Raw genomic sequence first — 24,251 nt, forward strand, 5'->3', positions numbered from 1 at the left:
CTCATAAAGACCTTTGTGATTACAATGGTGGCAACCAGATAATCTCTCCATCTCAAGAGTGTTAATCACATCTACAGGGTCTCTTTACCATGTAAGGCAACATATTCACAGGTTTCTGGGATTAGGATATGGGCATCTTTGGAGCCATTCCTCAGCCTACCACAGGTGACAAGGTGACAGGTGGATGGTGGCAGCCGTTTCTCTTACTGGTAAATGCATCACTTGCATGGCTGTGTTTGCTGGTCTGAAAGCCACACTCCTCGCTGCCACCTGATGTGTACGGGCCAAAATAGAACACATACCTTCTGATTCCAATTAAAGTGCTCTTTCAGGCACATCATACCCGCCATCTCAAAACTATATTTACATTCATTTTTGCAAATAGTTCACCCCTGTATAGATGGTAATTAATATTTGCATAATGCTTTAGAGTTTATAATGTCCTTTTTTATTTACATGAAGTCATTTAAATCCCTACAATAACCCTCTGAGACAGTTATTATTAGCATATTTTACATATGAAGAAGCTAAGGCTAGGAGGGGTGAAGTGATTTGTCCAAGGTCACCCAGCTGGAAAGGGCAAGACCGGAATGCAAATCTCAAAAGTTTCATCATGTGCAGCTCTAAATAATGAGTCTATACTTAAATCCACTTTACTAGAGGTGGTAGTTTATCTTTTGGGGATATTATAAAGGTGACTGGGATCTCCAGTGAGTTCTTGAGAGAAAATGAGTCAATAAATGTGAAAGTGCTTTGTAGCAGTATGACTCACTACTACAGGAAGTTATTGATGGTATTATCACCATCATCATCAGCAGCAGCATCATCATCACCATCATCACCATCCTCATCTACCCTGGAGACCAAGAGAATTCAAACAGCTCAACACCGCTAATTGCTGTGCTTAAAACACTGACCCCAACTGTCTCACAGTCCCTGGGGACAGTGTCATAATAACACATCTCAGGGTTCTGTGGTTTCTTGGCCACTGGGCAGGTGTAGCTGGCAGGAGCAGAGCCCCAAATGGATAAGCCAAATTCTTGTGCCCTTGTAGGTAAACAAGGCGCCCTTTGCTCTACGGAGCAGGAGTTCCCAGAAAAATCCACGTTGTGAGAGAGGACACTGACCCTTCCAGGTGCATGGTAATATAGCTTTTACTGTTTTTTTGCTTTTTTTTTTTTTCTCCTGTCTTTCTTCTTTTGTTTTGATGAGGCCATTTGCTCTGCATTTCAATGTATCTAATTTGGTGGAGAGGAGGGGTTAGGAGGTAATTGGTAGGGACAGGAGAGTGAGAGCCAAGCTGCTGCCTAGACCTGGCCCAACTCTGGTGGGTGGAGCTCCACCACCACCGCCCCCCCCCACCCCGCCCTCCCGAGGACACCTTTTGTTGAAGAGCAGCAGCAAGCTTCTAAAATTTGCAACTTCAAAACCAGACCAGGGGACTACGGAGAAGGAATAACCAAGGCGTCCTCCAGGGGTGGCTGAGCAGTCAGCCGGGCCCCCACCTCATTTGAGTGAGACCGCCAAGAGCCTTCACGTGGGGCCTGGGCCACAGGACCACAATTAGGAAGCGCTCCCTGCTCCTCACAACGGCTACCCTCGCCAGGCATTGGGGGACGGAAGAGAGGCAGGTGCATTCAAATCATCCTGGTTTGACCAAGGGAAATGAAGCACTAAAACAGCTTGGTCCCACAATGAGTCAGGTTGGGGGGCAGGGAGGGACACCCAGAGCCATCTGACCCTCTTTGGGAACTAGTTCTTTTTATGGTCACCTAGCCCAGGCAGTCTGGTGCTTGAAGGGAATCTCAGTTCTTGCACTTTGTTGCTACTGGGGCAAGAGGCACTCGACTGCCAGGGGTCTCTCTTAACAGTTGGATCCACCTGTAAACACAGTTGCTTCTCAGACAAGTTCTCGCCTTCTGAAATGCACCCCTCTCCCCAACAACCATCTCTGCCCGCTCAAATGCTACTCACGCTTCCTGCCTAGATTCTACCTCTTCCAAGAAGCTTCCCTCATCCCTTCAGCTAAATCTAGAAATCTCCTCTTCCTGGGAACCATCATTATCCCTTTTCTCAGATACTTATGCATATCATTTTTTAAACAAAAATAATTTCTCACCTATTAAATTTCGCACCCTGCTAAGCACTTTCACACTTGCTGTTTAATTTGCTATTTAGATTCCCTTAATATTAGACAGAAACTCCTTGAAGACAGAGATTATATCTGATTCATCACTCCATCCAACCCCCCTTCCCCACACTATGCTTTCAACCAATAGTTATTGGATTAATAATTTTAGAAAATAATTTGAAAAAATCGTAAATTAATAGAGACTTTGAAGTAGGCATGGAATGACCTATTTGTCCACGTCCCACTCAAGGAAGCCAAGGTGACCAGTGAGAATCTGCCCGAAGGTAACCGTGGCTGCCTATGGGACTCAGGGTCTGAGAAGGGCTGATAGAGTATACTCATGGGTTACCTTGGGTCTTCATCTATCCCCCTACCCCCACAGAGCTTCTTGGGGACCCTCATTTGGTTCTAGAGTTTTAGGTACCATTGATATCCTGAGGTCTCCTGAATCTCTATCTCCACTACTTCTCTTCAACCACTATATTTTTCTTCCCAGATGCACCCCACATCTCCAGTGGGGCATTTTTGCCAAAGCTTAAAGCAGCATGTCCAAAAAAGAATTCACTTCTCCCACCTCTCACCCTAGCATTACTAAAGCTGGTCCATGTTCTTTGTGTTCAGCCCCGTGAGTAGCATTTGCATCCTCTCTGTCTCTAAAGCTGGAAATCACCGGGTCATCCTCACACACTTCCTTCCCTCACCGTCCACATGCCAGTCATGAAGCCCTAGGAACTTAACTTCAGAAACAGATAACCCCTCTCCACCCTGCCTCTCCATCCACAATGCTCCAGCTTTCCTTAGCTTTCAGCAGGACCACAGCGACATCTGCTCTCTGTCCTCCATGTCTCCTTGGGTAGCCTTCTTCAAAAGCAAATCTAACCAAGGTATGCTCTTGCTTAGGAATCCCTCCTAATGATCCACCACCTGTAGAATTGAGACAAAATTCCTCAATGGGGGCACGTGACACCCTTCACTGTCTGATCCCAGTCTTCATCTCCTGCCTCCTCAGCCTACATCGTCACCCTGAACTTCTTACCCCAACATACTGATGTCTTTCACAACTTGGGGCTTTTGCTCATGCTGTTCCCCTTTTCTGGAATGTACTTCTTCCCTTCTCTGATTGGAAAACTCAGTCATATTTCATGACCCAGTACACATTTCACCATCTCTGTGAGGTCACCACTTACTTCTTCCAGGCAGAACTATTTGCTCTGTCCTGATCTCCCACCACATTTGTTTATATCTCTGTAATACCACTGACCGCACTCTACTGTAATTTTGCTTTTCAGGTGTCAGTCACTCCATTACGCTTTAAGATCCAGGAGGTTAAGAACCTGCGCTTATTAATTTTTTATGTCGTCAGGGTCTAGCCCAAGATCTGCTCATAGTGGGCGCCCTGAAAATTATGTATCAAATAAATCATCAAATACACTCAAAGGTTCTCTATACTAAAGGAAGCATTACACTGAAGTGAACTTGGCTCCGGATGCCAGTCCCAGCTCTGCTGTCACTGGTCGAAACGAAGATGGACTTTGAAGTCAAAGGTATTGACTTCCGAATCCCATCTCTACAACTCACTAGCTGTGTGATCTCAGGCAAGCAACTTCCAACTCTGTGCCTTAGTATTCTCATCTCCAAATGGGGATCATCACTACTTCAGAGCATTGCCATGGGTTACATAAGAAGTTAAATGTGAAGCGTGCGGCACAGGGTCTGGTACCTAACAAATTGCCATGACTATTACCATGAATTAGCTGCATTGCCCTGGGCCAGCCCTTTCCTCTTCCCAGGCCTCCTTGGAAACTCCTTGTGTGAGATGAAGGTTTAGATGGGCATGTATGAGGTTCCCTCAAGCACCATCACTGTATGCCTTTATAGCAGTCCAGATTTGCAGTGATCTGCATTCAGCCCTGAAACTACCTGCCTGGAAAGAAAGACTCTAATCATCCCTTGGGTATGAGCTTTGCCACTGTACCCAAAATCAAAGTCATCCACCATACTGGGGATCCTTACGAGCACAAACTAGCGCCTTTGCTCTCCTGTAGAATCTGGCTCAGATTTGGACTCAGAGAAGCTACTCCAGTCTACTCAGGAGAAGAAACAATGACAAGAAGGAGGCCAGTCTCTGTGAGGCCAACCAACACTGATAATAGGGACAGGGCAGTGCAGGTTTCCAATCACACAGTGTGCTACTCACTTAAATGACTTTGCGAACTTATTTCACAATCCTGTGTTCATCCCCAGTTCATTCTTATTAATGTCCTGTTAACATCTTAATTTGAATTGTGGCCACTGCATTTCATACAAAGAACACACATGAGTCTATTTAAAGTTTTGTGGATTCTCCCAGACAGGAGGTGTCTTTCTCCCACATTTGCATATTTAAAATTTATTTTTGACATCTTAATATGATTATTTTTGTTCTTGTAATGTCATGGAGTAAAAAAGAAAAATAGCTGGTTGGGTTTCTTTCCCCAACATTAAAAGCAGGGAAAATAGCCAATTCTTTGGAAGCCAGTTGTTTGGAGTAAGATTTGAGGTCTTGCTGAGTGAAATAATTAGGCACTTCTAAAGAATAAAGTAGCAAAGCATTGTGGGAAAACAGCACACTCAGGCCATTCAGCAGACCGCGGGCAGCTTTCCCACTCTAGGGCAATAAATATCTCCAGAGAGCCACCCAATGTAGGGGAAAGAACACAAGCTTTGGGGTCAGTCAGACCTGGATTTAACCTCATCTTTCCCACCTGCCAGTTGTGAGATTCCGGCAATTTCTTCAATTCTAAGAGACTCAGTTTCTCCAGGTCAAATAAAGATAATAATAGTGCATACTTCATGGTGATGTTGAGAGAATTGAAGGAACTGTAGATAAGCATGTAGTGGATATCAGTAAATATTAGTTCTCATTTGTGCTGAGAGCATGGTCCAAGTGGGCGAAGCTACTTACCTTTTTACCCTACCTTGTTCCACAAGGGAATTAAGACAATTTGTATGGACACCTCTAATAGAACAAAGTGAAATTAATGCAAAAAAGGACAAAGAAAACGAGACAGCAAAGTCTAGTGATAGAGTAAGTTGTACTCAAGAAATCAGGCTGATTTGCAAGAGGCACACAGAATCCTGCGGCCATGACGTAGGTGTGCGACAAGGTTCAGCACTTGCGGCGTAACCTGTCACTCAAGAGAAGCCCAGTCCTTCCTCATTGAAAAACCAAAAAGATTATTTTTCCCCCTAAGGTAAATGAGCCCTAGGAGACAAAAGACTTAATCTCCCTTCTCTCCTCAGCAGTTATTTTACTGTGTGACCTGATGGAAACCACATTACTGATCTGGGTCCCCATCTCCTTGTCTGCGCACATAGAAGGCTGGGCGAGGTGAGCTCCAAAGCCCTTTCTAGCCCCTACATTTTATAACTTGATTCTATTCTCAAAATGTCTACAGCTTCCTCATCTGAACACTGGCAATTCATGTGACGTTCTCATTGAAATTCATCAGTATACTCTGACAAAACTCATTCTTCATTTGGAAGTTTAGGCTTATTTCCTTTCAGTCCTGTCATGGGGCTCATGACAGAACTTGGGGAACCGACATTCTCAGTGTAATAACCACTTGTTACTTCGCTAAACCTTACAATGGAACTATAAAAAACAGTTAATGCTAACTTGGGCAGATCCGGGTTTATTCAGAGTAAAGGTATTTTCTTCTCTGCCTTCTCCATTCTCAGTTCCTAATTTTGTCAATCTTTCATTATATATTTGGAATGAATTTTTTCTGATAATTTCCTTTGTTCTCATTGGGAATGTCTAAGAATCTGATAACAGAGAGCGTAGGAAGCAGCTGACGAAGAGGCTACTATATATACTCTGCTCATGAAAAATCAGTTGCTCAGAGGATCACTCTAGTCCAGCTCTTTAGCCATAGCCTCTTGATCTACATTCTAGGTCATAACAGGTCTAGGTCTAAGGGTAAGGGGGGCTAGATGGAGAGGAGAGATATTTGGACATTAGGAGAAGTCTATATAACATCCACTTTACCCACCACTTCCTTTCTGTCCCCTCTGAGACTGTCCTCTTGTAAATCCCCACCTTCTCTAGACAGGAAAAACTGTGCCCCCCACCCACTGCCCCCCTTCTCTGGCACTACATCTTTCATGTGCCTTACATTCCACCAGATTCTGTGTGCTGTTGCTCAGACTGTCCCTCAGAGAGGGTAAGTAACTTACCCAAAAACGTACAGCCACTAAAAGACGGAGCTGAGGTTCAAATTCCAGTTTGTATAACCCCAAAGCCAGTAAATTAATCCTCATGGTTAAACTGCATCTTTGATAGAATTTTATTCTAAATTTTTCCATGAAAGCGTTCTCAATTTCTCTATTAAAATGTGTTTGTTTGTGTGTGTGTGTGTGTTTCCCAATCCTTTAACTGGGACATTCGAATGCGGTTTGCCCATTAGACTCACCTGGGAATCTTTTAAGACTTTCAAAGCTCAGGATATACCTCAAAAGAATTAAATCAGAATCTCATCTCTGGGAGGATGGGATACAGTTTCTTAAGCTCCCCAAGAGATTCAAAGTACAGACAAGTTTATACTACTGTTATAACTCAGTAGAACTCAACCCTGCATCATTATTATCATGATTATAAAATATAAGATACTTGACAGCAGAAATCTTACTTTATTCAAACCTGTGGCTCCCATAGCACTGAGGAAAAAAAAAGTAGTAGTTCAGTGAATACTATTAAATAGTCACATTTGTCCAATTTAAATTCTATCAATTTAAACAAACATGGACAGATTAATAAGAGACTCAAATGACAGGATTAGAAATCTCTGATGTTTTGGAGTGTTTCCTGAGTTGGAAAAGGCCAAGGAGTAAAATTAGAGGACATTAATAAGGTCCTTAACAATTTTCTCCAATCACTAGAAAAGTAGGGCAAGATTGATGTGTCTTTGTTTTTAATCTCTGCTAAAGAAATGGGTCTAGGCTGTCAGAGAAGTTGAGTGGGTTAGACCTTAGGAACCAACTTTCAATGATCCAGAATGGAAAATTCTAGAATGGTACCAAAGAAGTTCATAGACTTGTTTTCTCAAGAGGGGCTTAAGTCAGGATGAGACCACATATTGCTTTCAAGTTCTTAATGGAAGAGTCTGGATGAAACTTCCACCGTGAACTACAAAGAGAATATTATTTTTTCAAGCTGGCAATGTGGTGAATTCCTGATTCTTTCTGGGAATTACAAAACAATCCATTGTATGGGGCCCAGGCTATAAATTCAGGCTTGCAGATTGCTCAGAAGACAGTTTGAGAAAGCAAAAGGCAGATTGTCCAATCTGGCTGCTCTGTGTGCCAGGAGTTATTAATTATGTCTGTTCTAATAACAAGAGCTGGGAAGCAGCAAACTCAAAACATGCGGGGAAAACAAAACAAAATAAGATGGTAGTTTGCTTTAGTGAGAGGAAGTGAGAGGCAACAGCTATGACAGCAGGCTTGGTAAACTGGGTACAAACCCTGTCTGCAACAGATTTTAGCTGCAACTGGACGCAATCTCTATAGTAGCTACAGAGGTCATGGAATCCCAATGGACTCTCTGACATCTGCCCAGTGACCGATGAAGTCACCTTCTTTTCTGTGCTTTTCTGGGATGGGTGAGTGATGAAGGGAGAAGTCATTGAGAGAGACAAATCAGAATTTGCTGTCCTGTGGATCATAAGTTGTTAGAGTTGGAAGGGACATTACAGATCAGATAAACAGTCCAACCCTATCCATTTCTACACATGAAGAAACTGAGTTTCAGAGAAGTTAACTGACATAATCCAGGTCACCCAACAATGGCAGACAAGGACCAGACTTTTCTCCATTCCAATGTCTTGCTGGTTAATGGTAGGCTCCCTTTCTTCCTACCTGAAAAATTGGCTTTCCTTAGACTCCTACCAGCTCCTTGAGTAACCAGCAGCCTCAATAGCACATTTGCTGGGGCACCTGGGTGGCTCAGTCATTAAGCATCTGCCTTTGGCTCAGGTCATGATCCCAGGGTCCTGGGATCGAGCCCCGCTTCGGGCTCCCTGCTCCACGGGAAGCCTACTTCTCCCTCCCCCACTCCCCCTGCTTGTGTTCCTTCTCTCGCTGTGTCTCTCTCTGTCAAATGAATAAATAAAATCTTTAAACAAACAAACAAAAAAATAGCACATTTGCCTGTGTGTTTTAGCCTCCATCATGGGTGTGGTCCTAGGTCAGCTCTGCTCAGTCCTTACAACTCCTCTCATGATCTAAACCTCAGATATTCAGGCTCTGGGATGCTTTGACATGTCTACCAAATGTTATACGGCAGTTTCTGCTTGGTGGGATAGTCATCGTTTTACCAATGAAGTATACATGAGGTTGGTTGTACAAAAGGCCATCAGATTTTCCTGCGGGTGTCGTCCCTTGACCTACCCACCAGCATGCTGCCTGAGAGTTCTCTAAGACTCAGACCTGACAGGGCCATGCTCCTCTCTGACCTGCTGGACTCTGAGCAGATTGAGGGCAGGAACTTGGCTTTATTCATCTTCATATCCTGCTTGTCATCTGGAAGATACTCAGTAAATTTTACTAAGTGAATAAATCTAACACTTAAAGGGAGAACTTTACAAACTAGAACTCAGAGGAAAGCAATGAGGACTGTGAAATCTTGAATAGGATAAAGGATAGCTTAAAAAACGAAATAGTCAACTTGGAGAAGAAAATACCCATGGGGGAATTCATCACCATCTTCAAGTAGCCAACAGGCTATCTTGGGGAAGACAAAGACTAGGAGAAACTACCTAAGTGGAGAATAACTTCAGATGAACATAAGCAGCAGCTTTAGGAAAGGTAGTCCGTGCCCCATCTCTAGTGAGGACCATCTCTTGATAAGAAATTGAAGGGAGGAGAGAATCCGTAGGGGAGGGAGCTTGGCCCATGACTTTTAAGTCTAAGGAACCATGGACAACTTGAAATAGGGAAGGTTTGGAGGCACTTTCATTTGAGGAACATTGAAGGCAAGGGGTGAGTATCTGCTGTAAACTGGACTGGAGATAGTGGTAGAAAAAAATTGAGCTCAATGGTAAGACAAGCACGCTTGGCCCTCCTAAGATGCCTCGTTTTCTAATAATAACAATACTGGTTTTGGAGTGCTTCTATTCGGCAAGTGCTATATTATACCGTTAGCCTGGCTAATGATAATTCTGATACAGCAACAATCAGGAAGCCCCATTTCATACAAGTTCAACTTGAAAAAATAAAGGGAATTGATTTTTAAAAACATGCTGGCAAGGTTTCTGTGAAACTGGCACACTCAGTGCGAGAAACACAAATTGAATACAAATTGAAACAATCCTTTCCCAGAGCCATTTGGCAATTCTTCTCAAGAGCCATAAACTCTTCTAATAATCCCACTCCGAGGGATTTACCCTAAGGAAAATAACTCTGAAAAAGAAAAAAAAAAAACCTGTATGCTCAAAGCTCTCTAAAATATCAAATGCTGGAAAGAATCCAAAGTCCCAACGATTTGGGAATGGTTAAATAATTTATGATATGTTAACTCCATGAAAAATTATGTAGCCATTAAAATGATAAATGGGAAGACTTTGTGGCAACATGAAAGACATATAACAAATAATGTTCAAGGATAAGAGTGGAACGCAAAATCATATATGTGCTCTGATTATAACTCTAAAAATAATTACGACTAGAAATTGAAAGGGACAACAGAGAAATAGACAAGTGGTTGTGTTTTATGAGATTTTGTATATAATCATTGTATACTTAAAAAAAAAAAAGAAAACAGAGAAGCCCTCTTGCTCTAGGTAGAGAAACCTGAATCTCACAGCAGACTCACAGCATGTTAGCTAGAAATCATCGCATGGGTCCTTGGCTAACACTCTCATTATTGGGGAAACTGAAGCCCTAAGAAAGTAGCCTGTCTGTCCCACGAAATTGGGGCAGAGCTGGGACTAGAACATGGAAGGTGCAAAGTAGAGGATCCCTGGAACATTACATTTCAGAGGCGGATAATTTGTGGAAACACATGGAGTGAAGAGGACAAGAGGGGAAAAAAATAGGGTCGCCTGTCATAAAAATTCTCAGATGTGGGTAGTAAATTCAGTCAGTTGAGAATGTAACATCCTCTGTTTACTGAAGACCAGCTACCATCCACTCATTAAGTACATAATGGATCTGGAAAGGGAGGATGTTTTTCTGCCTTTAAAGGCCATCTCCTCTCCATCCTCATTACCACTTCCCGAGGTCAAGGTCTCATCAATCATTCTGTAAACACTTCGTAGGCACCTGTTATGTCCCAGGAGCTGTTCTGAACCTGGAGATACTATGCTGAGAAAGAGACTCAGAGAAAGGGTTCTGATGGCGCTCTCATTTCAGAATTGGAGACAGTCAATTCACATGCAAACAAATAAATGATTTAATACTGTAATGAGTACTATTTAAAACATAACGACAGGAATTTGTGATGCAGCGTAAGCAGGTAGGGGATGAATATGGAGTGTGGAGGCGACATGATCTGATCTATAGATTTGAACGCTCACTAGCTGCTTTTATTATTCTGGGACAATTGCAACAGCCCCCTCAGCAATAGTCTCTGTCTCTTCTTACTGTGGCCATAGAGGTCTCAATAAGATGTAAATGTGATCTGACACTGCTCCATCTGAAAACTTTCAGAAGCTCCTTGTCACCCCCAAGATAAAGCTCCAGTGCTGCACACAGCTACTGAGGTCTCCACCATAGGCTTCAGAAGTCACATTCAGCCAGTCACAGCACATGTCCCGCACCCCACCGCACGCAGCCTCCTCGAGAGCCCCCCTGGAGCCTCACTGGTCTCCTGGCGTGCAGCCCACTCTACTGAGGCTGGGCGTTCACACAGGCTGTTCTCTCTCTTTGATCCCTCTTCTCCCTCTTGTTTATAGAACTCTTCCCCTTCCTTTAATGTTTTGTTTGAATGTCTCCTCTTCTTAAAAGTCTTCCCTCACTCTTCCAGACAGAGCAGATTAGCCACGGCCTTCTATGTGCTCATAGCACGCTTTGTTCACACTTGCATGATAACACCTCCCACTGAATCATAATTATTTGTGTATGTATGTATGGGGAGCAGGGACCGTGTCTTAGTCATGTTTTTATATCCAGAGCCAAGCACAGGCTGGGCACCTCAGTGTTAGTGGCTATCTAGCAAATGAGTTAGTTCACAGATCATTGGATGGAAGGATGGGTAGGTGGATGAATGCAGAGAGTCTATCCCCCCTCATTTTAAAAGCAAGGCAACTCTGATCTGGTTCATCATCTGTGAAATGAAGAATCAGACTAGATGATTTTTTTAAGGTTACCTCCAGCTCTGATGTTCCAGGTTCTGAGAGTCTGTAAATCATGACTGGTTATTGCCAATGGAATCAGAGAGCCTTCTTGGCATGGCTGCATGAGCAAGCTCGAAGGGCTCCCAGGTTCATGATTAAGGATCAAAGAGCCTGTGGAGCCCTGCTGCACTAGGATAAATAAAACCTGGGCACGGGCTGGGTGTCCTCCTGTCCCAGTTGGCAACGCTCACCATTACCCCAACATACCTGCTGAGGGAAGAAGCTTCAAGCAAAACAAGTTTTGAGCCGGCTCAGCAACAGCGTAGCTATACATTCCTGTAAATTTCCAGTGCCGTGGGGCCCCTGGGTGGCTCAGCCGTTAGGCGTCTGCCTTCAGCTCAGGTCATGATCCCAGGGTCCTGGGATAGAGCCCCGCGTCAGGCTCCCTGCTCAGCGGGAAGCCTGCTTCTCCCTCTCCCACTCCCCCTGCTTGTGTTCCCTCTCTCGCTGTCTCTCTCTCTGTCAAATAAATAAAATCTTTAAAAAAAAAAAATTTCCAGTGCCGTACAAGGGCCTGGACAGGCCAGTCCGTGCCGCTATGTTATGTAGCTCCAGTGGCTACCTCTGCTTACTGCATAATCTTGGGTGTGGTTTTCAGGATAGACTTGTGTAGATTTAGGTCAGAGGTGAGGACCGAAATAATCCCTAACTCAGCTTTCAGTGGAGGAGAAAAGAGTGAGTATTCACCATTCTCTCTCTATCGGACCAGAGAAGGTGACCTGAGATTCCGTTCAAGCCACAGGGCCGATCTCGATGCCAGCCACATGTTCAGCCCTCTGTTAGGTGCCACAGGGAATGCAAAGAGGGATGAAACGGGTCCTGCACTCAAGGAGTCTATGCTCTAGCGAGGGAGATCCATAACGTACGTAAGATGTTCTTTGCAGAGCAGAGAGCAAAGGAAGCCCATGGAGACACAGGTTTGGTGAAGGAAGGAGGGAACACCTCACAAAGGAGGAAGGGTATTCAACAGATAGAAATGGCATTCACCGTAGCAGTCAGGAGAAGTGCCTGCACTTGGCTATGGTGCAGTCCAAGTGCAGGACAGTGGAGGAAGGTGGGCAGTGTGTTTGGCTACAGCAGAAGGTGTAGAAGAAAAAGAAGAGGGATTTTTCACCATGCTGGGGAGGAGGTCTTGAAGACCTGCCTCATTATTTATTCAAACATATTTACCCAGTGTCTATTTTTGCCATGCCCTCTTTCTACCTTTGAGTGCCAGTCTCCAAGGTTTAGAATGCATCCTATAGGCCAAGGTGGGGGGTCACTGGGGGATCCTGAGGGGCCATGAGGTGGACAGATGAAGAGCCTTGCTCTGACTGTTTCCCTTTCTTAGTGACTTGACCTCTGGTAGCAGCAGATTGGTAGTGACATCACTCAAGCCTCGTGGAGAGTTGACACATGACCTCGTATGATCCCACCCTAGGAGATATTGTGATCAATTATCTATTTGTAATCAGCACAAGGCTATTATAGAAAATATCAGGCTGACATGTGCGCACACAGCACACAGGCACACAGAAAGATCACTCTGAGAAGCTCCTGGAGCTAAAGAGAAAGCACCTTTCTGGCAACAGTAATAGAAGGGGTTGGGGTCCTCGGACCCCAGGGCGGGTCTCATGTGAGATTTCCCCCTTCACTCTGGGAGGCAGCAGAAACCGCAGCCCCCTGTGATTTCTCCTGCACAAACAGCAGATTTCCAGGCCCGTGATCCAAGGCAGGGGTGAGAGCACCGAGCATGGTGAGAGGAAAAGAGACAAGTCAGAATTCGAAACCACAGAAAAGAAAACACTTCTAAACCAACAGAGCAGCTCATTTTAAAGAGATCGAGTCCTGCCTTTCAAAAATGCAATCGGCATTAAAATTGTTGATTTCCTTCTTCCTCTTCCTACACAGGGAGGAGTTTACTGTAAATTAATTTGGAAGTTAAGTGAGTACAAACTTACCTTTGAAAGCACCCAAGAGGCAGAGAGGGAAGTGAATCAAGCTTAAAACATAGGCAACGCAAAGAAAGATAATAGGAATTTAAACTTGTCTGGTGCCTTTTTATAAATTTACTCTTGCAGATGTGGGGAGTTGTATGGCTCTTTGCTGTTTTTGAAAAGTTTTTATTTTGACTAGATCCGGGGACTCCATTCGTTCTGTGAACTGTCTCAGAGCCTGAGCCAGGGCTTTTATGCAGAAGGGGACTTTCAAACAGTATTAGATGACCTTCAAGCGCTATTGATAATTATGAGTTCCCAGAGTGCCTGCGCAAAGGGCACATTTCTTCCCCATCTCTGTTTCCCGCTGTGTGGAAACTACGGAACGCAGGAGTCCAACTGTTCAAAAGAGCTCAGGCCTGAGCCTGGGGAAGGTGAGCATTCTCCCATCAACTCTAACCTTTAACATCCACGAGACCGTGGCAGAGTCACACACCCCCTCTGGGCCTTAGTATGCTTGTATAAGAATCAGTGGAATTAGGCATGTTATTTCCGTGGTCCCTAATGAAGTGAACCATGCATTGAATTTGTTCAGATGCTAGACTGGCCAATTAAATGAATCAGATCCTTTTTCCCTTGATGTTCTTGACGGGGCGGGGGGGGGGGGGCGGTGGCAGGAAATGTCAAAATAAGAACTTAACATACACCAGGTACAATGCTAATACGTTTATTATTTCACTTGCCAACAAACAGATGTCAAAGATGGAGTGATTCAACTAAACCACAGCAACTCCAGTGGCCTGGTTGGGAGTGACTATGGGTGCAGCCCAGTTTCCCACACCTTCTGCATTTCCATCCAGAATCCCAGAAAAAGAGGTTACGATCTTAATGACGGTATTCGATGCTAATAGATCCTGAAGTATCTTACAAATTATCAAAAAAAAAAAAAAAAAGCTTAAATCATACCAGTGTATGATTTTTGTGTTTGGCAAAGTGTGTTGTAATTTACTTATTTGGGAACTACGAATCAGTAAATGATATAAATGGTAACCAGATGAACCAGAATTTTCCATTGCCCAGAATACCCCAGTCCCTAGCCATCTTAGATAAACAGGAATTTACTATGGCATTAAAATAATAATAGCCTCCAAGGACTAGATTCTGGTAGTCTCAGGCTTGCCAACTGTCCAGCAATGTGTCAACTGCAGAGAACACTCTCCACTCCAGCTGGGCATGACCGGGACCCAATCAGACTCCATTTCAGAAATCATGGGCGGTGTTTCCATGGAGCTCTGCCCGAAAAGAGGTGATCTAAATCTTGCATGAGAGATGTACATCAACAGGGAGCTTTGCCTAGAACACTGTGACCTAAAAAATCATATTAAGGAACTCAGAATGCAGAGTCAGTCTCAGAGACACTGAGTGACCTTGTGCAAGGCACCTTGCAGACTGCCTTGCGTACTTGACTCCCCTAATGAATGGTGACTGCCTCTGTGTGTACCTGGGCCAGTGGCACACCCCAGCTAGGGGCAAATATTCTGATTTTCACTGCCCTATTTTTTAAAGGCAACCTGCTCCTTCTATTAATCATCTTGCTGTTTGTTTGTTCTGGGAGGCAAGCACTGATTTAGAGGAAAATTTGCCTAGTGGTTAGACTGGAACAGTATCTCTGCTGCATTTCCTTTTGGAGATCCTGCACATTTTATTTTCTGACATGCCTTGAATAAAGATGCCCATGATGCATGTAGAGCTCAGGGTCAGGAAGTTGGGTTCCTCCCCTCCCCCACCACCCTCCAGCCATAGCTACTCTCCCTTTATTACTCCCTTTACTAGGACTGTATAATACAATGTGTTTCCCTTTTTATCTCAGCTGCTGGGAAGCTCAAAGTCATGCTATATGCCTCATTAAATTTACTCTGCTTCTGAGTTTTCTTCCCCCTCACTGTCTTCTCCTTTCCTGACCATGTCTTTTATCTTTTGTCCATGTTTTGATGAAATTATCACCTCTATATCTCATAAGTTACTTTAAATACTTTTTGGAAGAGGCATGAGAATAAATCAATCATGTGGACTTGCATGTTCCATTAACTGCTTTGCAGATGGGAAAATTTGGAAAATTAATGCTGATCCTATGATAAAGTCTGAAATTTCACTTCTAACACAAACTAATCATTAATATTTAAAAGCTTAGATATAGTCACAGCTACGAACCTTTGCCTAGCCCTCGCCATTTATAAGGTGAGTGCTTTCAAACAGTTGCTCTCATTTTGTAATTAGCTTTACAAATGAGAAAAGTGAGGTTTGGAGAGCTTTAGTGGTCAGAGGTCACAGAGTTTGTAAACTCGGGTCTTCTGACCCCAAGTCAAGTCTTTGCCCCTGCGCCCCTGGCATCCTCGTTTTTCAATGACATCTCATTTGAGCCACTGTTCTTCTCATTGTCCTCAAACAAGTTGTTTGTGTTGTTTTTTTCAATGTGCCGATCAGATTGAAGCAAGAGGTCATCTTAGTGGTTATTTCTCTTGCTGAGGTGATCTGTAGAAAGTCTGGAAACTGCTGATTCAAGGTCCCCAAAGGGTCAAGCTTGAAATGGTCGCTTCTAGAAGACATGGGACCCCTTGCATCATCCCGGGTTCCCTGCCTCAGTTTGCCTGCCACATCCCCTGCAGCTGTATTTGAGGTATAAAGGGACAACAGGGAAAGTATGAACTCTACTATGCATTTCTTCTTAAATAAAATACTTCTTCTTGGCCTCTCTGGTCCTTGAGTGGCACGCAGAATACCAAATCCACAGACTGCTGCGACAGTCAAGGAAAAGAACACTTCATTGCTTCTTGGGGCTTGTTGGTGTGAAAGCACTTGCGAGATACCCTTTACACGCAACCTTGGGGTCGTGTTGTTCCCCCAAGTGGGTCAGTCAGCCAACCTGCTTTCATGTGACTCTGAAAATAAGGTAAGCACTGCGTTTGTATTTTGATTTTCTCCCATTTCAGGCCACGCACCTACCCCCAACTGCAACTGTACTGAAAAGCTTCAGGGATAGATGGTCCAGAAGGTCCACTGCCTGTAGAAACTTCTAGAAGGCCAAGCACCCTAAAAGAGCTGTGCATCCAACACCCTTCTCTCTGATTTCCTTCTCCAGGTTTGGCCAGACTCAATGCTGGTTCGCCATTAGGCCTCAGATCCTACCCACAGTCTGAGGGCTGGAGAGGCTAATCTCAAAGGGCTAGAAATGAGTCAGTTTCCACGCTCAGCTTCAGGTGTGCGGCTTCCTGAAGCACAGACGAGGAAGCTCTAAATTTCAGAGTGATTGTTTTTTCTTTGCATACCATATCCGGAACTGAAACCACCAATTCATTTCACTTAAGCCCTCATACACTACCCTCAGATCATCAATAACATTCCAAATGTAAGATACCAAGACTTCATCAACCAAGTCATTCTGTCTCTTCTGCTCTCTCTTCTTTTCGTGGTGATCTTGTTAGCGTCTTTGTTTTCTTCTTTTTTGTTTTAGTCCTGACAACACAAGATTTGGAGACCTTTGTTTTCTTCACAGGTGTTTATGAGAATTAGGAGCCAATTATCTAAAACTCTGCTAAGAGTTTGGCCTTACTTGTAACTTTCTGCTTTCCCTTGCTAGTCAACTTGGCTGCCTATGAGTGTAAGTCATTGATTCAGTGTCCCATTCTAGGGGGCAACTGACATTGCCAAGAGCTTCCACACACGGGTCACCTCGTTAACCCATGAAAGCAGATGAAAGATGGGATCTGTGGAGATATCCGTGCAAACCATCTTCACGAAACAGGAGAGCAATGGAAAATCCACGCATCCTCCTGATGCCAGCCAGAGCATCAACACATTCGGAGAAGGAAGGGCCTCTACCGTTTATATAGTACCTTACAATTTATAAACCACTTTTACATCCTTTCTCTTGATTCTCACCAGAACTTGTGAAACCAGCCAGACAAGCATTATCCTCCCCAATTTAGAGAGGAGAGGACCCAGTGCTGATAAAGGTGGAATGATGGGCCCATGTGGTGACAGTGGAAAAGCCAGAAACCCCGATGAGAGGCCAGGTCCAAGTGCAGCATTTTGTAACTCCCATCTAACCTTATATATAATATAATATGATATCAAAATCCATGACCTCATGTTACACAGTCATTTGTTGATATTTTTAAACTTCAGGTCTTTTGTAGGTCAGGGTGAATGGCCGTTGGTCATTACTTTTGTATAACTTTCTGGGCCTTTCTTTAAAAAACAGAGGAATGACATTAAATGCCGAGTTTTGTTCAGTTCTAACAGTCTGTTGGTCCCTGTGTCAGTGACTGCCAAATCCATGGGATGACCCAAAACTGTTACCCCGAGTACTTGTTACAGAGCATCAGTCCCCAGGATGATAGTAGCATTAGGTTAAAATGGTCGCCATGGCCAAATAAGTTAGAGAAAAGCAGGATTATTCAAAATGAAACAGGTTGCTTTGCTCCAGCCCTTCTCAGAGCCTTTCCATGCAAATCTACAGGCGATGTGGGCTATGGATATGCAACATTCCTCTAAATTGGCCCTAGAACAGGGATCTCATGGAATTAGTATTCTATGGAGCATTTTGATTAACAGTGGGACACTCTCCAAGGATCCCATTGGTCTCTCAAAGCAGCAGGACAAATAGCACGTAAAATTTTACAGCCAGCTCAGCATCACCTCTCTCCACGGCAGCCCACACCAGGACTGCACTTGCTGTAGGGTGGTCCTCTGGGCCTGGTACCACCTAGCATCGGGCAACCCAGCTGCACAATCTGGATCACATCCCTTTAGCCATGGAAGCCTTTGTACTGAAAAAACAAAACAAAACAACACAAAAACCCCTAATTCATCTGAAAGCAAGGACTTCCACATGTTGCCTGAATATAGGACTAGCGGCAGTTCCTTTTATTGCCTTGGAAAATTGTGCCCCTTCATTTCCTTGAGAGCAGGATCCCATCATTCTCCTGTTATGGGAAAGAAAGGTGAGGCCGCTCAAGGATTTTCCATTCTGCCTCCCATGGCTCCCCCAGCATCTTCGCTCTATGGGAAAAGGAATTGTAGACTCTCGGAGAGACTTTCGGGCTGTGGCAGACCATGGGAGTCCTATCTGGTCCGTAACCTCTCTCAGCTTGACTCTTCCTCTTCAGCATTCCCCTCCACAGCCTCTGTTGAACAGCTGCTGGAGTGAGGAGCCTACTCTCTCAGAGGCAACCTGGCTCCACATTTGAACAGTTTTGATTGCTCGAAAGTTCGGAACCATACTCTGTCTCATGGGAACTTCTTCCTGTGGTTGGCTCCAAACATGTCTGATCCTGCTTCTACGAGCGTGAACTATGTCTCTGCCAATCTTACAGGTGACTCTACTTGTCTGAAATCCAGATCTAAAAAGTTCCAAGAGCAACGTGTACCTCCATTCCTGAGCCCGACTTATCTTGCAGATTAACCTTCACTCACCTCTCCCAGTCCCCCTTGCTCTAGAGGGAAACAGCCTTTGTGGTGCCAAAGAAATTATTTACCTATTTGACTAGGGATCCTGCACTCAGAGTTGAAACTTCCTGTCCCGGGTTTAGGTCAGCAAATGCCACCTTCAAGTTTAGTTGAGTGCTTCTGCTTTTGATCTCAGCCACACTTGTGCTCATTTGAAAATTGTTAGCTGTAGGATAGACTGAGACAAATTATCTTTAGTTCTAGAACGACATGAAACTTCCTAGTACTGAGCTATGCAAAAAAACTTCAGGCTGAAAGAAGACAAAAAGGCACACAGACAGTTAAAATGGCCTTGAGACTTCTATTTTATTTGCAAGAAGAAAATAATTCTTAGTTTTCCTTTGACTGGGCTAGATGTCTGCAGTCTTTATCAACCATCTAGTTAGTCCTTTAAGATTTTACGCGCATATTGTGCATTCATTATCTTATTTATCCCCATAACAATCATTTCAGGTCAGATACTATTGCAACATGTCATTACACTTCGTGAGACTACTGGTGTTTCTGAGGCTGTGGTTATGCGCTAGCCTTTGAATCTTTTGTTCTATTGCTAGAATCCTGGACTGCAATTCAGAAGTCCTGGGTTCTAACCCCCGTGTGACCTTACACAAGTCACTTTCTCTCTTTGACCCTCAGCTTCTCCAGTTGTAAAATGGAGGTGTGGGCAGGGTGAACTAGAGGAGCTCCAAGAACCCCAATCCTGTTCAGCCTCTTGCATGTGCTTATACTTGTTGACAGTGAGAACAAAGAGAACAAACCACAGCTGGATCCAGGAAGGCAAACCTTTGCCCACGATTTGCCACACTCCTGGTAAGTGAGAAATAGTGTCTCATTGTTTTTACATCTAAAAGGATAACGTGCCCACAGTCATTAATTACAACAGGCGCACAGTAATGATTATGTTTTAATGTAGAAATCCTGCTCGGTCGAAGTAGGAACATTTCTGAGAGAAAGTTCAAGTTTTGAAACTGCTAATGCTTTCCTGTGATGATATGTGGGACGCAGTGGGGGTGGGGAGCAGTAAGCCAGACAGTTCGTCTCAGGGATAACCTCTTCGGTTTATGTAAAATATATGAGTCAAAGCAAATTCATTCTTGTAGGCTGCCATGCCTGAAAGAGAATGAAGCCTCACTCAAAAGAGACTGATCCCTTCATGCAATTAATCAGCTACATCTCTGTGCCGTATGCTGCGATGTCTACTTTCCAGAGTAAAGATTATTTTCAAACCACATAAATGATGATGCTTTTGGAAAAAAAAAAACAACAAAAGGAAAACCCATCTCTCTTAAATTATATGAACTCGCTTATTGTTTTTATTTCGCACCCACAGTCTTGATGCCTATAATCTCTAAAATCATTTCAGTTTCCAAAAATCATTTGAAACACTCCTACACTTGGGGCTTTTGATAAACAGTCCAGCTTCTACAGAAAGAAACAGGTGTGTGTGTGTGTGTGTGTGTGTGTGTGTGTGTGTGTGTATCTGAGATTGAGAGCCAAAGAAAGACCAGCACTGGAGGACCAGGAGAGGAAGCAAGGGCATGTTTGGGAACCAGGCAGTCTGGATGCCTGCGAATAGCCAAGTGGGCTTTATTGTAGCAACAAAGGCTGTGAGCATGGGTCTTCCCTCCACTGATTTCTCTTTAAAGACTACAAGAAGCTTTTGGGTAATTTCAGTCCAAAGTTAAGAATACAAATAATGATTAGTGTTTTGGAGCACTAACAATGTCCCAGGAACCTTTCTGAGAGCTTTAACATGTATGAGCTCATATATACCTACAAGTCTATGAGGTTGATACAATTATTATTCCATTCTACAGATGAAACAAACAACCAAAAGACACCAGAATCACAGAGAAGTGAGCTCCCCAGGCTCTGGCTCATTAACATTGAAAGAAGGTCCTGCCTGGCCACTGTTAGGACTGAAGATGTCACTTCCTCTGGGAAGTACTTTTGGTAAGATGGAATCTTACTCTCCTTTCAGCAACCAGAACTTTCTCATGGCATTGAAGCCACTGCCTTAAACTGCAGTGTGCACATGTGCCAGATCATCTCCATAAGACTCTAAGTTCCTTATGATCAGAGCAATGGTAAAATCATCCCTGTTTCCCCACAGCCATAACAAAGTACCTGGCACTGCAGAGGCACTTAGGAAATATCAGTTTAGTAAATGAAGGAAGAGGCCCAAGTTTTAGACCTGAGTTCTCAGAGCCATGTTAGAAAAATCATTACAGATCTTTAGAATCAAAGCCAGCTGAATCTTGAGACAACTACCTGTGACTTTTAAAATAAAACATTTTATTGGTTTTTAGCCCTTTGGAGTTTTTGTTTTTGTTTTTTTTCCCTGAATTCATCCTCACTTCTTGGATGGTTATGGCGTGTGGCCTGTCCATCTGGCCTGGCAAGTGGGTTTCAAAAAATATATTGTAATGAGAGAGAGAGAGCTTAAGTCATGTCAAGTTCTGAAGTTTGTTGTACTCTCATTGCTGATCCTGAAGTTAACTTCAAACAGGTTAAATTGATATAGCTCATTTTAGTTTTCAGGGAGTCCCTCATCCTTTTAGAAACAGAGCAGAACCCTCTGAGAACAGAGGCCAAACCTTACTTCCAAAGCATAGCAAGACCATATAGAAAAACTAGGACGTAGCAAGATGGCTCTGATAAAGGTGTGATTTTTATAAGGAGTTCATGAAAATAGATAATCTCCCAAAGGTCACCTACTTTAATTTTTTTTTTTAAAGATTTTATTTATTTATTTGACAGAGAGAGAGACAGCGAGAGCAGGAACACAAGCAGGGGGAGTGGGAGAGGGAGAAGCAGGCTTCCCGCCGAGCAGGGAGCCCGATGTGGGACTCGATCCCAGGACCCTGGGATCATGACCTGAGCTGAAGGCAGACGCTTAACGACTGAGCCACCCAGGTGCCCCAAAGGTCACCTACTTTAACCCTCTCATTTGGCCAATGGGAATAATGTGGCTCAAAGAGAAAAAAAGAGTTGCCAAAAGTGAGAGATCAATTTAACAAAAGCAGTAGGGATAGACTCAGGACAGGCAATTCCTAAATGAGGCAACTCTCCCTATTCTATTTTGCCTGCCTTTATGACTAAGTTACAAGTTAGCAATTCTTAAGATAAAGTCTATCTGGTTACATTTGGGGTAAAAGTTTGCTTTGGGTTTGAGAAAGTCTGCAGGCTCAGGTAAGACCAATTTTAAGGGATTGGATGACAGGGGGGGTCCTCTATTTTTGATCACATACTAAACATTTGTACCTACCAAGTCATGGCATGATAAATTAGTTGGTTGGCATCAAAAGTGCATGAGTCATTGTTCTCACCAGCAATAAATCCAATTGCTGGCACACAGTGGATGAAATGCGAAATGACAGCTGAGATTGGAGCATGTTGGCCTCCCTCCATCCAAAGTTCTTCAGTCCATGGCTATGCTGGTAGAAAATGTTACATTGTCCTCACAACGATAGTCAAGGATTTTGAAGTAGTTATGATCTCTTAATGTTGCTGGTGGCTAAAAAACCAATAAAAGTAGACAATGCCAGAGCGGGTGGCAAGGACAAGAGGTGAAGTCCCAGCTTTGATACTGACCCTGAACAAGAACCTGGACATGCCATGTGCCTCTGTGAGTTGCATTTCCCCCATCTGAAAATCGAGGAAGTGGGCCAAGGGATGTGTAGGGTCCTCTCCAGTTCTAGGATTCAATGATTCTATGAATGTATTGATTTCTTCTTTCTCTAGTGTGGTTCTGTGAGGCCCTTTGGTGAACAGCAGCTCAGAAATCTGTCATTTCAGCTACCAGTAAAGGACACTTGGGGACTAGAAAGGCAAGCCAACCTAAGAGTCAAAAGAATGGGCTTAGTCTCAGCTCTACACCTAGGTGATCTTGAGCAATATCAATTCCCTTTCTGAACCTCCAATTCTTTTGAAAAGTCCAAGTAATAATAACCTATTTCACAAACTCATCTTGTGAGTTAAATAAGATTATGGGTGCCAAAGTGCTTGTAACCTGAAAAGCATATGGAGATGTGTGGGTGAGGATTAAGATGAAGATGTTGATGAGGAGTTAAGAATACTTTTTGATTTTCCACAAAGATACAAAAGTTCAGGGTCAAAAGATAAGGGTAAGGAAGGAGACATTCTCTCTGAGCGCCTGTGTTCTGCCCACCCTGAAAATTACACATTTCTTTCCTTCCTTATTCCTTCCTTCCTTCCTTCCTTCCTTCCTTCCTTCCTTCCTTCCTTCCTTCCTTCCTTCCTTCCCTCCTCTTCACCATCACTCCCCATCTCCCCAGACCAATAGAAATCATCACTTGTCTTACGTCTTAGGCCTCCCTTCCCCCCACCCTCCTCACTGCAGACCCAGCTGGAGTGTCAAATCAAAACCTCTGTACAGATATTTCACCCTCACTTCTTTAGTCTTCTAGACCATCTAAAAGAAAACAGCAGAGGCGCTCCCTGCACCCACGCATTTCCCTTTGTTTTGAGGGCCAACACACCCTGGCCTCCTTGTGGTAGTTAGAGCTCCTGTTCCATCTCCAAGTCCTCTGGACTCCAGAGTTCTGGGTGCTCAGCAGGTTACCTGGCATCTTTCTGGTGGTAAAGAATAATGGTATCTGATAGGAATGACACACTAGGTAGAAAACACGGCTTTTCATGTAGATCCACCCTCTTCCAGTGCTGCAAAGGACACTGGGAACTCCCTGGTTCAATCCCGTTGTTTACAGGTGCACAAACCGAGCCCTAGAGAAGAGAAGCACCATGCTGTGTCATTCAGAAGTAGAGCCAGAAGCTTCTTTCAAGGACATCTAGGCCAAACTCTTCATTGGCCAGATGAGGGAACTGAGGCCCAGTGATGTTAACTAACCTGCCCTGAGTTGAAGAACTAGTACTGAAACCCATAACCTCTGATTCAAAGTTCATATTTCAGGGGCGCCTGGGTGGCTCAGTCTGTTAAGCATCTGCCTTAGGCTCAGGTCATGATCTCAAGGTCCTGGGATCCAGCCCTGCGTTGAGCAGGGAGACTTCTCCTTCCTCTCCCTCTGCTGCTCCCCCTGCTTGTGCTCTCTCTCTCTGTCTGTCTGTCAAATAAATAAAGAAAATCTTAAAAAAAAAAGGTCATATTTCATTTCAGGTAAGGTACATGTAAGTAAGGTACATACTGCAGACACCAGGCACACGAAATCCAGGCTCCAAGGATATGTATGCAAAACAGTAGGTTTTCATGAAAATCGGGGGGAAATCAATTTATAGCCATATTTTGGAATTCCCATTTTCCTCTGCAAGAGATGCATCATATATTCCCGTGTAGGGGATGTG

General features: G+C 43.9%; 1 long non-coding RNA gene across 3 annotated transcripts in view; it reads right to left on the reverse strand.

The window, feature by feature from the left end:
• Positions 1-24,251, reverse strand: part of LOC102730563 (uncharacterized) — a 63,747-nt gene that overhangs the window by 15,345 nt on the left and 24,151 nt on the right. The window contains exon 4 of one of the 3 annotated variants that reach the window (XR_014148720.1): positions 2,865-3,055. The exons of the other annotated variants lie outside the window; for them this stretch is intronic. This is a non-coding gene — a long non-coding RNA (uncharacterized LOC102730563). Of the gene's footprint in view, positions 1-2,864; positions 3,056-24,251 lie in introns of those variants that run through there. 3 annotated transcript variants of the gene reach the window in all.

The sequence above is a fragment of the Leptonychotes weddellii genome, chromosome 1 (assembly GCF_054177405.1).
Source record: "Leptonychotes weddellii isolate Sample4059 chromosome 1, ASM5417740v2, whole genome shotgun sequence".
In the NCBI taxonomy this organism is placed as follows: domain Eukaryota; kingdom Metazoa; phylum Chordata; class Mammalia; order Carnivora; family Phocidae; genus Leptonychotes; species Leptonychotes weddellii.